Below are 15,830 nucleotides of genomic sequence, written 5' to 3'. Positions count from 1 at the left end.
CAAATCTGTAACTGGATTTAGAGCAGCTTGTGAATGGGTTGGAAAAAAATCTCTGATTTTCATTGATTTAGAAAATGGTGGCTGTCTGCAATGTGTGGGGCCAGAGGTGGAAACTCAAGCCCTGTTTTGATCTAGGGTACCGTGTAGCATGGGACACGCCAGGTTAACAGGAGGGCACGTTCTGGGAAGGGGAACCTATATCTGGAAATAATCAAGGGCCATCAGAGCAACTAGTGATGGGCAGGGTAAACTTGCCTGAATTTTGTTCCAACCTCCTCAGTCTTTCAGTATCCAGACGCCTGCGGTTTGTATGAACACGTTTGTACTCCAGGTTGTAGGAGTAGGTCAAGTCAAAACACTGGACTTGACCAAAGGCTCAACTGAGAGGGACAGAGATGCACATTGCTGCTTCTCTGACGTGAGGTTATCAGCACATTTGCGGTCAGTGTCCTGGCTGCATGTTTCCATGATATGGAGGAGGTGCCTGGGGGTAGCAACGACCCTCAGCCATTTTTGTAATCCCTTACTCTTAAATGCATGTAGGCCAAAATCCTTTGTATTGCGAGTTCCCTGGGTGAACAGCGATAGGTAAGTTCATACAAACAATAATAATGGGCACAGGCATATGTGTCAGCGGTGGTACAGACCAGCCTTGTGCTTCTGTACTTGAGAAGGAGAAGCACACCCAACACATTCAGCCCTTGGCAGCCCCAGATCATGTCCTTGTGCCGCTGGGAAGCTGCGAGTGCTGCGTGTTGCTGGAGATGGGATTAATCAGCAGAGCTAAACACCACTAACCCCTTGTTACTGCCCGCCACAAACTTAACCAAACCTAACAGAAAGAAGCAAGCGGTCCCTGGTGTAACCACGGATGGTATTTTGTGATTCTAAGGTAGCCTGGCGTAGCCCACGTGGACCACGCACCCGGGCAGGGACAGGGCTGCTCACCGTGAATCGGGTATGTGCCAATCCCGCCTGGGCCAGTTCTGGCCTCAGACAAGCAGTCCGGTCCCAAACCACGCCAGGAGGCTAATCATTCATCAGCACAACTGCACTGGTGCCAGTGCAGAATAGCAGGAAAGACTCTATCCCCACGTACTTTTAAATCATCAAGCTAATAAGTACCCTGGATGATAAGATGTAATCTTTTAAATGCAGTATGGATTTCTTCCCTGAATTATGCATGATAACATCTTTAGGCATGAGCTTTTTGGTTTTTTGTTTTTTTGTTTTTTTTTCTCTCTGAAGGAGCTGTCTTTTGGTGGTGGTGGCAGTAATCGCTGTGTTTTACAACTCGGCAGGCCAGCCCGGGGAAGGGTCCCTATTGCTAGATAATCTCTGCTGACTTCCCAAGGATGGTGCCAGAGCACCTCCAGGAGATGTGAGGCTGTTAACTCACTGCTTCAACAAGCTCCAACTGGTCTCCAAGCAAAAGTGGCCAAATCTCACATTGAGAGAGATGAAGAGGGAATGGATACCTAGACTTTCAAAGGTGACCGAACAAATTCAGATCAAATCTGGTCACACGCAGGCCCCACCTGGGGCTCTCTGGTTGCTCAGGAGCGTATGTGGACCACACGTTATACACGAGGCAATAGGCATCAATTAAAACAAACACATGAAATTCCATCTCATCACAAGAAAACACTTTTTAACTCTGAGGGTGGTCAAAAACTGGAGCAGAGTGCCCAGAGAGGTTGTGGAGTCTCCATCCCTGCAGAAATTCAAAACCCAGCTGGACATAGACCTGGGCAACCTGCTCTAGTTAACCTGGCCTGAGCAGAGGGGATGGACCAGATGATCTCACGATCCTTTTCAACACCATCCACTCTGTGATTCTGTTTCTTGTTTCTTATACCCATCTCTGACAATTTTACCGGTCACTTTGCAGCAAGCTGTGAAATAATATCAATATTTAGCTCTTTCGCAGCATTTTTCATTGCTTGATCTGCAATGCCTCGAATGAGGTTTGTATTTCATCATTGCTTCTTAACAGCTAGGGGAACAGGGGCAGTCAGAAAACAAGTGATTTGCTGAAAGCCATTCAGGAAGACAGGGGCAGAGGGACCAAATTTCCTGAGTGTCACCTCCCATTCCCGGACCAGCGCTGCAACTGCAACGTCTGTGCAAGTGGTATTTCGAGGGAGATGGCTGGCGCATCCAGCACCCAGTGACAGCAGAGGCCGAAGGCGCTGGATGCAGCGCTCTATCCACGGACGCAGCCCTTGGACTGTAAATCACAGCAAAGGAGAAATGCATCAGTGCTTTGCCAGGGAGACAACGGCGCAGGCAGCTCTGCTCCGGTGAGCTCAGCTGAACCACAAACAAGCAAGCTGGTGCTTTAATGAAGGTGTATTCGCAACTGGTAAAAACAGTCTTTACCCACCAGTGCTTCAAACAACAGGTCTAGTTTCTGTATAGCACATGATTTTTTTTTTTTTTTTCCAGTGCTCCTACTGCAAGTCTCAGAGTTGGCCAAGTTGCAATGCATAAGAACAGAAACATTCTTTCTTAATAGTAATATTATTACCAGTCCTTAGAGATTGATGTTTCTAATATCATAAAAATTCCTTAACTAAAGCTCACATTGCTGTGATTTTGCATCTCAATGTATTTTCATCTATTGACAACTACACCTTTATGAAAAAAATAATGTTCTGATTTTTCTCATGAATATTGAAAATCAGAGAGAAGAGCAGATGTGTGTGCACGTCTACAGGCACGCAAGCACAGAGCCGCCACTTTAAGTACCCGCTTAAATCCCAAATCCTGACAAATAGGAATGATCTGCTTGTTACTCTTTTGGCGAGCTGAATAAATACATGGAGTGTGTTTGTACGGAATAGAGGAAGCAAGCAATGGCCATTTATGGATGATCAATCACAGCCATGTATTCTTTATTTCCTATTTATGGGTGGTACAGTGGGCTGAATTTTAATCAGCTCTCGCTATGGTGGGTTTTCATGTTTCTGCTTTCAGCAGTTAACACTTTAGAGATTTCAGAAAACGAAATGAGTAGAATGGCTATGGATTGGGGTCACACTCCTGTTTTAGCAATGCCTTTGCTTACTGCCTTCAGAGAAGGAACAAAATAATGTCTCATGAGTGTGGGCTTCTTGGGAAGGCAACTTGGAAATGGGTGCAGTTAATGACAAGATCAAGTAACAGTCAGTAGAACAATGAGCCGAGTTCAACTAAAACCAGCTCTGAAGCCACATTTCCACTGTCTCTACCTAACAGTTATTAAAACTAATGCAAAACAGGGAACAAAATGCTACCACTGGCATGCAGGGAACGGTCCTGTCTGGAGGCGCTTTGCAGCTGTTCCAGTGGGACAGTGGTAAGCACGTGGAGGCTCCAGTCTCGTGCCCCGCTCCGTCAGTGATTCCTCCAACAGCAGGAACATCTACAAATGGACACGGGGGTTTATCGTTGTCTGAAATTGTTACTCAGTAGATGAAGCTGGCTTTTTTTAACGGTCAGAACCGGGAGCTACCGCTGCCTGGAGGGGGAACGCCGCCCAACCTGGCCTCTGACTCTGGGACAGTTGTAGCTCAAAAGATTGGCAGAGCAAGTGCTGTAAGATTCTAGGCAGAGCTCAGCAAGGCTCATTTAAGGATTATTGCAGGAAAGGCTCCTTCATTCTTCCTTGTTTTTTAACTTAAATATGCAGTACGGCAGAACGCTCTTCGGCAGAGACACAATCTTCATCCCTTTGTTCAAGGAGTGAAGAATAATTAACAGAGCCCTTAACTCTTCTCCTTGGATGCTGCTCAGTTTGACCTTTACAGTACTAAAGTGGTATTAAGATAAGAATCATGTACTGTATCCTGACCTCAGTTACACCACGGTACATCTGCATTTGGAGTCAGACCACTAAAGTAATTAGAATTGACAGGGACTAAGACTGGTGCACGCGGTATTTGGTATTTCTGGCATTTATATTCAAGGCAGTCGGGTGGGATCCATTACATCACCCCACACCTGCCCTATGCACGCCGCACACAATGTGTTTATTACGCATGGCACTAATCGCACAGCAGGCGATTAAAATGGAGAGCATTTTAAAAGTCAAATTGGCCTTTTACATCACGTAACTTGGGATGGGGGCCAGATTGCTTTGGATGATTTAGATACCTAACTCAATCAATGAGTATGAGACATCGAAATGCCTTTGGAAAAAAACCTGCAGTCCCTAATCTTTAAATTTCATCTTTAATTTTGGAGTGAAATTGGTGCTTAGAAAATATAGCTCAGGGAGGGCAGGGAAAGAAGAGCCCAGTGAGCAAAACTGAAATCTCGCTGAGCCAGGGACTGTCGTCAGCCGAAGAGGAGACGGGAAATTAGCACGCAGCTCAGGCCGGCTTGCTCGCAGGAATACCTTGACAAAATTGATGCAGGGAAATGACGCCATCCAGCCCCTAAAAACTTACAGTCCTTTAAAATGAGGGCCCTGGGTGACAGATACTTTTCCAGGCATTAAGACTCTGGGAGCCCAACTAAAGTACAAGATCAAGAAAGTAAATTTGAAGGAGTTACTTTATTACAGATAACGCTGCCTTTCCCAGATAGCCACGCTTCAGTTAAACCCACCGAACCAAGTGCCACGTTGCAATTCAGTCAGGAAAAGCAGCTTGCCCTAAGATATGATACGGGACAAGCAAAATTAATAATTTTGAGATGTATCATCATAGGAAGCATGCGAGGAACTTTTTTTCTCCTTTTTATTGGGACTCTTGAGATTTTCCTGCTGGGCTACTATTTAAAACTCAACGTTGTTCATGCTGCTTGGATCCAGTTTTCATAGCCCAGCGTAAAAACAGACCTCAGAAGAGAAAGCAGCATTATATTCTGCCATACACAGCAGGTCAAGTGGAGAAGAGCCACTTCACCAATAGGTGTTACTCAACGATGGGAAGAATTTAAGTGATTTTCATGAAGTGAGGATTTAGCCCACAAAGGGGTTTGGGGACATGGAGACTTTAGAGATTTGGAGGCAAAATGATAGAGCTTGGCTTCCAAGTCAGCCTGAGACTGCAGATAACCGCTCTGAAATTACCCATTGACTTCAGGTTACCCTTTGTGTTGGGAAGGGGACGCTTCGGCTGTCCCTTCTGGCGCTGGTGAAAGATCTCAGTCTTCAGAGCTGACAATATTCCAGCACTGGAGGTGTGTGTAAGTTGTGACAAATAAGGGGGGATTTACAGAGCAAGAAGTGCTGTGCAAGTACAGTGATGGAGGTAATAGAGAGTTTCCTCCTGGATGCACAAACGCTTTTGGGGTTTCTCAGTCTTACTTGCTAGCCCAGTTTGAGAAGAGAACATTGCTTGTTTGGGCACGTACGTCTGAGTGTGCTGTCTGGTGTTAACAAAAGATTTCTGTTGATTCCTAAGCACAGCCAGTTTGTCTTCTGCTACACCTAGAAAGTGCGAACAGCATGGAAATGAAGATCTGCTCCTCGTGGGTAATAATTTGGCTTTTATGTAACATGCTGTAATGAAGATTATTAAAGCTGCCTTCACAATTTCCAAGTCCAATTCTTTTTTATTGTATTAGGAATTAAACTTTCAGATCCCATGTGTGGCTTTGAAAAATCTCAGTTTGTAGTTCAGAAACACCACAGAGATTTGTAACAACTTACTCCTTGCCATAGTCTTTGTCCACAAACAGACACAGATCGATGGAGTGGGACTCAAATGACGGATGCAGGCCAACGACCAACACTTTGTACCTTCCAAGCCCTGGGACCACAACACAATGTCTGTGGGAGCCGCAGCAGAGGATCCAGCTGGCAGAACATGCACAGGCCAGTCTTGCCGCATGAAAGCTTCATCCAGTCGCTCTTGTTACCCCGTGGCTTCCAGGCAATACCATGTTAGAGCAGTGATTTGATCTTCAAGGGTTGGACCATGCAAGATGCAAAGCAAGCCAGCACAATTCCTCTTCAACACTGAGGCAAGTGAATATTAAATTCAGGTGTGTATTTGATTGCCCAGCGTGGGGGGCAGAGGGCTCAAAAACAGGAGATGTTGGAGACGGCCATCAGAGCACCAACCTGGGTGGTGAGGATCCTTATACTAATTTCCTTCTCTGACCTCTGAAGTAAATCTTTTTTTCCTTTTTCTTTTCCAGTTTCTATGTAGGTCAACGTTCAAAGATACAAAAACTAGTGAAGAATGGACTAAGATTTGAGCTAGAGTCCAAGCCAACAGGTCAATGAAGAAATAGTTCAAGATGGCAGCATCATTCAATCACTTGTGCCCAAGTGTCAGCTGAAAGGCAGTCAGAGAAGGATTGTGCCTTCAGTCTGCTGGGTGTCGTCCTCCATCAGGCCTTTGCAAGTCATGCCAGTAAGTGTGGTCCCCAAACTCCAACAGTTTAGAAGAGAAAGCTATTCCCAAGGTGTCTTTTTGGAAGCAGCAAAGTTGCAGCTTTAGATTGATGCTCATTTGTATTTTGTGATCATAGCTAATTAAAAGAAATTAATAGAAACATAGCCAGATCCAAAAGTTTATTAGAAAAGAAGCATTGTAGTTTAATTATGCCACTATGTTGTGTATGACACAAAGCCCACTGAAATCTGAATACTTGATGATCTCTGGAATTTGACTAAGAGCTCTTCGGCCTTAGGGAGAAACTTGACAATTACTAATCTACATATGCTGACAATCTCTACATATCAGGGGCCCCATGAGGGTCTTTAATTGCTCTGTAAACTTCAAACTGGAGTGTTCTTCAGTAGGAAAAAACAAGATGCTACATTCAAACTAAAGAAGAGTGGTAGTTGACATGTTTATTAAATACCCCCAGGCCCCAAAGGATTGCAGGGTGGAAGGTTCTCTGGGTAGAAGTTATAAATGCAGCACCAGATTTATTCAAGACAGAACAATTATGTGTGAATGCTCAGGTGCGACTACGGCACGACGGATCCAGGAAAACTTTCTGCAAAAGCGTTTCTGCAATTCCAAACTGCGTTTCTATTCTCACGCTCGCAGAGCCCTTTTTGCCACGTTGGCCTGAGCTTTATCTCTGCGCACACAAAATGTCTGCACGATTCGAACAGGAGTGGGCACTGGATTTTATACTGTGCAGACCTGAGCTTTTTCACAAGCAATCTCTGTGACATTTGACTCAGTGTTGTATAATTGTAGACGTGAGTTCTGCCCATGTATCTGGCAGGGGAGGGACTTCTGTCCTCCAAGATGCCTTCAATACAGGGCCTGAATTTATGCCAGAAATTTTAGTAGGTCTGGCTCAAAATGTAGCTGCAGGAAAACTGATCGTTTCATAGGGGAACTGATAGCTTCGTATTCCTTCCCTTTAATTTACAGTTTGACACAAACTCACGCTCTGATGATTAAGGTTACTGGTGTGTTACGGACAGTGCAGGAGGTTATTCTGGCTCATTCTCCTGTTGCCATACTGACTTAATGATGTCAGCTTTGATGTTTACCTTGTACATTATCAACATAATCGCCAAGCAAATTGTGATTGCTTCATTTCTCATTTTATTTCTTTGTATTTCAGGAATGTCTGGAGTTATCCTCCCACTGCCGCGGGGGTTCACTACCCCTACTGAACTGGCCACAGCGCCCGGAGAAAGAAATAACACTAACGCCTCCAGAAGCCACCTGACACAGCAGCATCGGGCTTGGTGAGGGGTTTTACAAACTGCTTTATCATTTCTGGGGAGCAGAAGGACCAGACAGAGCTCGGACTGCACCCCGACGGGACGCCCAGCACTCGCCGTTAGGGGAACACCTCGCCTTGCGATGAAGTTGATCAGGAAATAATTGGAAGGAATAAATCTGGAACCGTCCAGTGCCAGCTTCGTTCTGGGCTCTAACGACACAATCCAAACCTTTGAATTTGGGGAGGGAGAGCGTTACCGACGCAACACGTTAAACAACCTTAACACCAGTGAGCAATGGCACCACTCTAACACTTGTTTATTAGCAAAATGCATCTGATCTCAAAGGCCTGCATGACAAGTTCATTACATATCAATTTAATTAGCTGATTTACATTTAATTTACATTTCAATTAATGTCTTTAGCAACAAAACGTTGTCTTAATAGGGTAATTGCCTGTTAGGCAATATGTAAAAGAATAAATAGTCACATTCTGAGGAAGAATTCCTATTTTCAATTTTTTATTACCATAAATAACCTAAATAATTATTGCTCTTAAGGGGCCATGTCCCAGTTCCCTTCTGGGCCTAATTATAAAGACTTAGTACCTCATTAAGCAAAATGGTTTCGGAGTCAAAGAAAAGCATTACTCTAATCGTGACTCATTAGTTTCAACAAAAGAGGGGAAAACCGCAAAAGTCTGCACATTTCACCGTATTATTCTTGCAGTTCATAAGCAGCGGCACATTTGAGAAGGGGCTGTTACAGCTGCGTAGGCGTTTCTGTCACGAAGCCCTATTTTCAGAGGAGTTTTTTCGTGTAACTTTGGTCATTAAGAGAGAGTAACGTCTGACTGGAAAAGCTGGCACGCGCACCCCTGGCACGGAGCAAGAAGCTTGAGCAAACTTTTGGGTTTCTGCTCCCCGAGACCTCAACTCTTCCCCACGCAACCACACGCGTGGTGGCTTGGTTTGAGGCTGTTCTGTAAACAGACGTGTCCTTTAGGATTTGTTTGAATTCAGTGATGCTCTATCACAGGGCTGCTTCATTGTAACTAGAGACCAAAAATTGACTGCGGGCTCAGGTGTGACCAGACCACGACTTTAAGGCTCGTAGCATTGGCTCCAAACCACCGTGGCAACGTGATGTAAAACACTGATGTCATATATGCTCACTTTGGTTTAAATTTGTTCAAACAAAAGGCAGAAAGGTTGGCAGGGTGCTGGCGGGTTTTATGCTACATTAGGCATCGACCCTCTGTGCTAGGCTAACGTCAGACTGGGTCAGCATCGTCTGTCCTTCAGCAGGCAGCGCAAAGCCAGTGTTAAGCTGGCACAAGCTCCGTGGCAGGAGCTCGGGCTGAGCTGATGTACGTGTCCGCGCTTTGTTTGGATGAAGTTTGTTCTGCTGGCGATCCGGTGGTGCAGAGATCCAGAACCGATGACTGGAACTAAGGCATTGATTGCATTTGCTTAAAATGATGTCATGTAAGCAAATTAAAAAAGGGACTTTTTGTTTTTGTTTAGCAAATAATAAATTCATAATATTCTAGGAATATATGAAGCTTTTACAAAGAAAGTGTTTAACTAATGAGAAAACAACCTTTTCATATAGTGTTAGTTTCCTCATTAACCTTTATTGATGATTCATGTGTAAAAGACACACAAACTCAAACACCATGCTACTCTTTCTTACGCTGCAGATAAATCCAAAGCTAGAAATAGGAATTCTTATTGATAGTATTGTGCAGCTTGTAAGAATGCATAATAGGTACTTTTTTTTCTTTTTCTTTCTTTTTTTGTTACTGTCCTCATTTTACAAGTAGTTAAATTGGCAGCACAGAAATGTTAAGTGCCATTTCGTATCTCAGAGCTGCAAGGAGAAACCCTACCCCCACAGCCCACCCATCCTCTAACGTCTGCAGAGGTCAGTGGTGGCTTTGGTGACTTTTGGAACACATCTTCAGCCCCGAGGTCTTCAGACAACTCAAGCCTGTGATCACACCACAATACTGTGCCAGACGACCCGGTGCGGGTCACCCAGCTCCAGAGGCAATTCATCTGGACTGTGTGCCTGGGCAAACTGATTGCCAGACACCGTGCCAGTGCTAGTTCCTTAGCGCTTCATTTTCCTACAGTGGGGTGCCGTATGTAGATACCGTTAGGACAGTGAAGAAGAAATCAGGTGGGAGTCACTTTCACTGGGATAAGGAAAACGGTGCTGTCCTTAGAATGAGAGAGAGAGAGAAGCTTCTGCTTCCAAAAACGTCTCATTACCTTCAGAAGTTAATTGCTTAGGGCTCAGACGTACCTCCTGGTATTCTGCATTTTATTTTTTGCCCCTACACTTGATGGATCTGGAATTCTCTTCTGAGCTGCTAACTCAATTTTTGCTTTTTAAAGCTCATTTAAAACCTTTCCTACTTTCCTGTGTCTGTGATTAACACTAATCCACTCTACCCTTTCTTTTCCTACAGCTTCTTATATTCGCCCCTTGCTGCAGCCTGCAAGAATTCTAATTGGCATCTGCTCTTCTTTTTGGGTTTCCATTTTTTTCTTTCTTCCTGCTCCATTTTCTCTCTGGTGCTATCTGGGCTGCTCTATGCCATCCTGTTATACTTTCTAGCCCAGATCTGCCTAGTGCTGATGATTTTCTTTAGGAAAGACTCTAATAATAGTCACAGTCCTGCCCCTTTACAAATCTTCTCTACAATGAAAAAAAAAAAAATGTTCTGCCCTCCAGAGTGAATTCCACTGAAAACCAAAAGTTCTTGTTAAAATATATATATATATATATATATATATATAAATCCCTCTCTGTTCCTGATGGATTGGAGAAATTTTAAAGGAGCAATGTTATAATTTATGGGGAATTTGAGCATAGATCTCAGAGCTCCCTATTAGACAGGGTGACTTCAGCTATTATTTAAAGAAAGCATTTCAGTTTTCATCTCTAAAACAATAACAAGCTACAATTTATAACAGGAAAACAAGCCAGCCAGAAAGTCCTTGAGGTTCTCTAGTGACTTCATTGTTGTCAATCAAATTAACATGGAAGATGCTCAAACACTGCTACTTTAATGGGCAGAGGGACAAAACTCCTGACACACTGGAGAGAGGCTTTCGAAAAACAAGTGACTAGATGCCACCTGAGCTGGATGAGGCCAACGGAAGGCAGAGCCTAGGACTATAATGGGATGTGATGGATTTCGAGCTTTAACTGCCGTTTCAGGTGGCCTATGCCAAAACCGTGATTTCTCAGCCCTCTATTCAGCTGCTGCCTCTGCCTGGCTGCCCAGAGGGGAAGCCGTTACCCCCAGCCTGGTGTCTGACGCTCGCTTCCTGGCCGTGCTCAGAAGTAGCTCAGTTAAGACAAGGCTGACAAGCTCGGAGCCACGTTGTGCCTTTGCCCTCAGGGCCTCAGATGCCGCCGCTCCCCACTGCCCGCCCAGCATCTCCTTTGGCAATGCCAGGTGCTGCAACGCAGGAGCTCCAAAGCGAATTGTTCAGAGCCCTCTCCTCTGTTCTCTGCTCAGCAAGCAGTACTTTACCATTTACTTTTTTAACATGCTTCACAGAGTCCCAAGGTTTAGACAAAACATACTGTTAGACTGTCGGGGTAGACTCTCCTACATGTACATCACATAGAATCATAGAATCTTTAAGGTTGGAAAAGACTTCTAGGATCAAGTCCAACCATCAACCCAACACCACCATGTCTACTAGACCATGTCTTAAAATGCCATGTCTACACGCTTTTTGAACACCTCCAGGGATGGTGACTCCACCACCTCTCCGGGGAGTCTGTTCCAATGTCTGACCACCCTTTCAGTGAAGAAATTTTTCCTAATATCCAACCTAAACCTCCCCTGGAGCAATTTGAGGCCATTTCCTCTTGTCCTATCACTTGTTGCTTGGGAGAAGAGACCAACACCCACCTCACCACAACCTCCTTTCAGGTAGTTGTAGAGAGCGATAAGGTCTCCCCTCAGCCTCCTGTTCTCCGGACTAAACAACCCCAGTTCCCTCAGCCGCTCCTCATAAGACTTGTGCTCCAGACCCTTCACCAGCTTTGTTGCCCTTCTCTGGACACGCTCCAGCACCCAATGTCCTTCTTGTAGTGAGGGGCCCAACACCGAACACGGGACTCAAGGTGTGGCCTCACCAGTGCTGAGTACGGGGGGATGGTCACTTCCCTACTCCTGCTGGCCACACGATTTCTGATACAAGCCAGGATGCTACTGGCCTTCTTGGCCACCTGGGCACACTGCTGGCTCACGTTCAGCTGGTTGTCAGCCAGCACCCCCAGGTCCTTTTCCTCCAGGCAGCTTTCCAGCCACTCTGCCCCAAGCCTGTAGCGTTGCATGGGGTTCACAGACCACTGAATACTGTTGTCACTTTTTTTGTTTTGCTTGACTAAAATATGTTTTGTTTTGACAAAAGCATTTCTTGAGACAACTTCTCATTTTCCTTTGGTCTTGTCAGAAGACGGAGGATTCACTTTCCCTTCAACAGCTTGTTCCAGAGGTTTCTCACTTTCTCTCTTACCATATAATGCCCAATAGCTAATTCAAATTTTTCTAGCTTTAGCTTCTAGCAACTGCCTCTTGCTATACCTTTCCCAGTTATACTAAAGGTCCGTCCAGTATCCTGCATTTTTCAGTACAAAGGTATGTATCCACTGGAATCGAGCCACAGCTTTTGGCTTTCTGCTCAGGCCACTGTGCTATCGCTGCTGCAGCTACGGCCACCACAGCTACCTTCCATCAGCAGAGGTTCTTCAGTGCGGAGTCCAGGTGCCCTTTTCCAAGCCAGCTGCTCTGAATTACTGCAGGACCATAGTCGGTGTCTCTGGGATGGCAGAAAAGTGGGCAAGAATAGTTGGTAATTTCTGCTTCCTCCATGACCATCATCTTGAGCTACTTTGCCAACCCGACAATGTTCTTTTCTTTGCTTTTTAAATACAAAGCCATACATACATAAGGAATAAAACGCTCTAATTTATTCTGCAAAAGTGTTCATCAAGTGAGAGACAGGACTCTGGGAAAAGATTAAGAGCTTACATTTTTCATTTGACTTATTTCACATAAAATTTCATAGAGGATAAAATGATGGGAGGCAAAGAAGCAATGATATTTCTGTTTTATCTCTGTCTAAGGACCATAAATCTTTCTGAAGTATCATTAATTATAGCAGCGCCATTCACGACGCTATTGTTAAGGGTCTATCAGCAGTCCCATTATAAACTCCTATTTTCAGGGGTTTATAACTTGGTTAGAAGAATTTTGTTTCAGGCAAAAACTTCGCTGGGGCAATGTCTCCATCTAAGACATTTTTTTTAAAATGTAAAACGCAAAGGAAAGTGTTACATCTTTCGAACTGAGTAAGGGAGCACCCAGGAACCTTCTAGGGGTACAAAGCTAATGAGGGCTTGGCTGTCTGTACCCATACCATCTGTGAATTCTTAAGGCTGTATTCACAGAAGTTATCTTTTAGATGAATTTAGATCATTCCTTTAAAATGCAAGTTTCCAATTACTACAACTGAATTCAAGATCTGGAATATTCCTCTAGTGGGTGTAATCAAATCAGATTTGATTTCTTCTTTAGCTGCAGCCAGTCAAGCAAGAACTTAGCAGACCTTGCAAACAGCTTCCATGTTAAGAAAACTTCAGTGTCTTTAGGTAGCTTGCCTTTTTTTTAGTTGCGGGCATGACTTACATCAAGAATCAGTGAAGCTGATGGTCACATCCACCAAAACAAGTATTGGCTTAGCAGCAATGCAGAGGAATTGCTCTGTCATGGCTGAGCCATGGTGAAATGTTAGAGAGGCACTGAGTGTCTCCAGATGTGTAGTGGAAATGCACTTCAATAGGCACTAGAGAGACTGGGAGGGCACAGGGAAGAAAGGTGGCTGCTTTGCCTACATAACATGACCAGGTGGTCTTTTGTCTGTAGCAACCTGTAGGTTCATCAAGAAAGCCGGAGAGCTCTGCCCAGTTGTGTCCTTGCATGTTAGGAAAGAGGAAGATCCTCAATAAGATGGGATTGACAAAATCATTGCGTCCTTTTTCTAAAGCGATAGATATTAATGAATGCTAACTTCTGGGCAACTTCTTTTCCTGCTTTAAAGTAGAAAGATTAGATGAAAATGTATTTTGTGAAGAGTGTGCTGACACCCTCAGGTAATCTCCAACCTCTGTCCTCATCAATAATCTAACACTCTACCTTCCCTGTTACATTACTGTCTGCAGTAATGCAATTCACTTTGGTCCCCTTAGATCCTATTAGAATCTCTCACATTACAAAATTCTTCCAGCTCTGCTCTATAGCATACTGGGATTGTTTAGTCTTAACTTCTGCTGGCTGTTTTCCTCGACTACAAGTCTTTGCAGAGGAATTGACTTTTGTGAATTGCACATTTAACCTAGCAGTGAGCGAAAAGATCAAAATAAGTAATGCATGTGGGTATTGTCCTATGGGGGTCCCTAAAGCACTCTGATTCTGCTTTGAACACTGTTGAATGTATCTTGTGATAATGAATTCCGCTATCTAAAGTACTTTCTTCTATCAGTTTTGATTGTGTTGTCTTTTAATTTCATTGCATGTGTCCTTTGAAAGGATAAATAGGCATGGGTAAATAGAAGAACCCATTTCTACATATCATTCAATCCCTTATGTACCTCTTTTCTATTACATCTTATTTTTCTCCTCTCCAAAGTAAAACAGTCTTAATGTTTTGTTTGTTTGCCTTTTCTAATATGGAAATCTTTCCATATCTCATAATTTGTTGCTGTTATTTGAGCAGATGTCTTCCTGGAATTCTCTACAGTTATTAATGACAAGACAATCGTACTCGGTGATGATACCTAAATAAAGGGCTCGATGTGCAGTAAGACAGAGGTCTCTTCTGGCCGCTCCGTCAACTTCAGGGGCATAAAGTAGGCAGAAATGGCTCTCTGACAACACTTGTAAGAACTGCAATACAAGGTGGAAAAATGTGGAAGGCTCCTTTATTTCCTCCATTCTTATTGCCAGAATGAGCGTGCAATGCCACTCTGCACCCAGCGTAAAGCTTCCGGAGGTTAAGGACAAAACCATTCTTGGCTTCTTAGCCAAAAGTGAATCTCTGACAAATTCAGCGATGTCAGACTTGCTCTCTGATCTCCAGTCTTATCTGATCTAATTCTGTCTAACCCACATTATTTGTCAGATTCTGAACTTCAGAATACCCACTGTTTGCAAACCTGACTCATCCCATTTTTCCCACTTAACGTATTTTGTAGCATATTTCAATACATTGAAACTCCTGAGGCCTGACCGTCAGGAGCACTGCAACAATATGGCATAAATCTTGTGACAATTAACTTAAACCAGTGCAACCTCACTCTTTTGACAGTTACCCCTGGTTTGCAATGATAGAATTAAGAGCAGAATTGAATGTTTTATGACATCAGGGTTCTTCCATTGCAGGCAAGTCGGAGGGGCTGGAGGACAGAAAAAGATGAAGCTTTTAAATGGAGGAGCTTGAAAAAACCTTCACATAATGCAGAGCTGTCATCCAGGCTCTTTTATTACATAGAACTAAGTATAATTAGCATTACAAGATTTACTTTTGTAAAAGCAGAGAAACTTTATAGCAGTTAAAACCTCAGGCCTATTAAAATAGCATGCACCTTTTGTGGTTTTGCTTATCAGTTTTGCTTATTAGCAAATGGATTTGTGCTGAAAATCAGGGTCTCCCTTTGTTGTCCCCCAAATCCCCGCATCATTGTTCCTGCAGCTTGAATGTAAGACTAAATTACGCATGTCACCGTAACAAGAAGGTCCAGCTGGATCTCGCACTGCTGCAGAAAGGGCTGGGCAGGAAAAACACTGCGGCAGCAGCCTTGCTTTCCAAGGCCCAGCGGGGTGAAGTGGCAGAAACTCTGCAGACCAGAGGGACGGAGAAGCACCTCTGTGCTGAGCACATAAACCTCCAGCCTAACCCAGATTTTTCCCTGGTTTACCAGGGAAAAGCACTGAAATTCATTGCTGCCTTATCACTTTGGAGAAGCTTTCTGTCCTGCCTTGCGCTCCTTTTTCAAGGGTTATAAAGTACTTCTGTTCCAGGGCACTGCACATGGATATTAAATTTTCATCACAAACATGATGCCATTTTTGATTTCAGCATTTATCTATCTTCTGTTCTTATATGGCCA

At 44.0% G+C, this 15,830-nt stretch overlaps 1 long non-coding RNA gene across 2 annotated transcripts; it reads left to right on the top strand.

Annotated features, from left to right (window-relative positions):
* Positions 1-1,316: 1,316 nt before the first annotated feature.
* LOC129209347 (uncharacterized) lies at positions 1,317-15,213 on the top strand. Of its 2 annotated transcripts, XR_008578051.1 has the most exons (4): positions 1,317-5,976; positions 6,133-6,350; positions 7,528-7,654; positions 15,103-15,213. It is a non-coding gene; the product is annotated as an uncharacterized LOC129209347 (long non-coding RNA). The 2 variants fall into 2 exon arrangements; XR_008578050.1 differs by lacking the exon at positions 15,103-15,213 and having other exon boundaries at positions 7,528-9,176.
* Positions 15,214-15,830: the final 617 nt, after the last annotated feature.

This window comes from Grus americana, chromosome 8 (assembly GCF_028858705.1).
Source record: "Grus americana isolate bGruAme1 chromosome 8, bGruAme1.mat, whole genome shotgun sequence".
Lineage (NCBI taxonomy): Eukaryota > Metazoa > Chordata > Aves > Gruiformes > Gruidae > Grus > Grus americana.
This window is presented reverse-complemented; position numbering and strand designations above follow the sequence as displayed.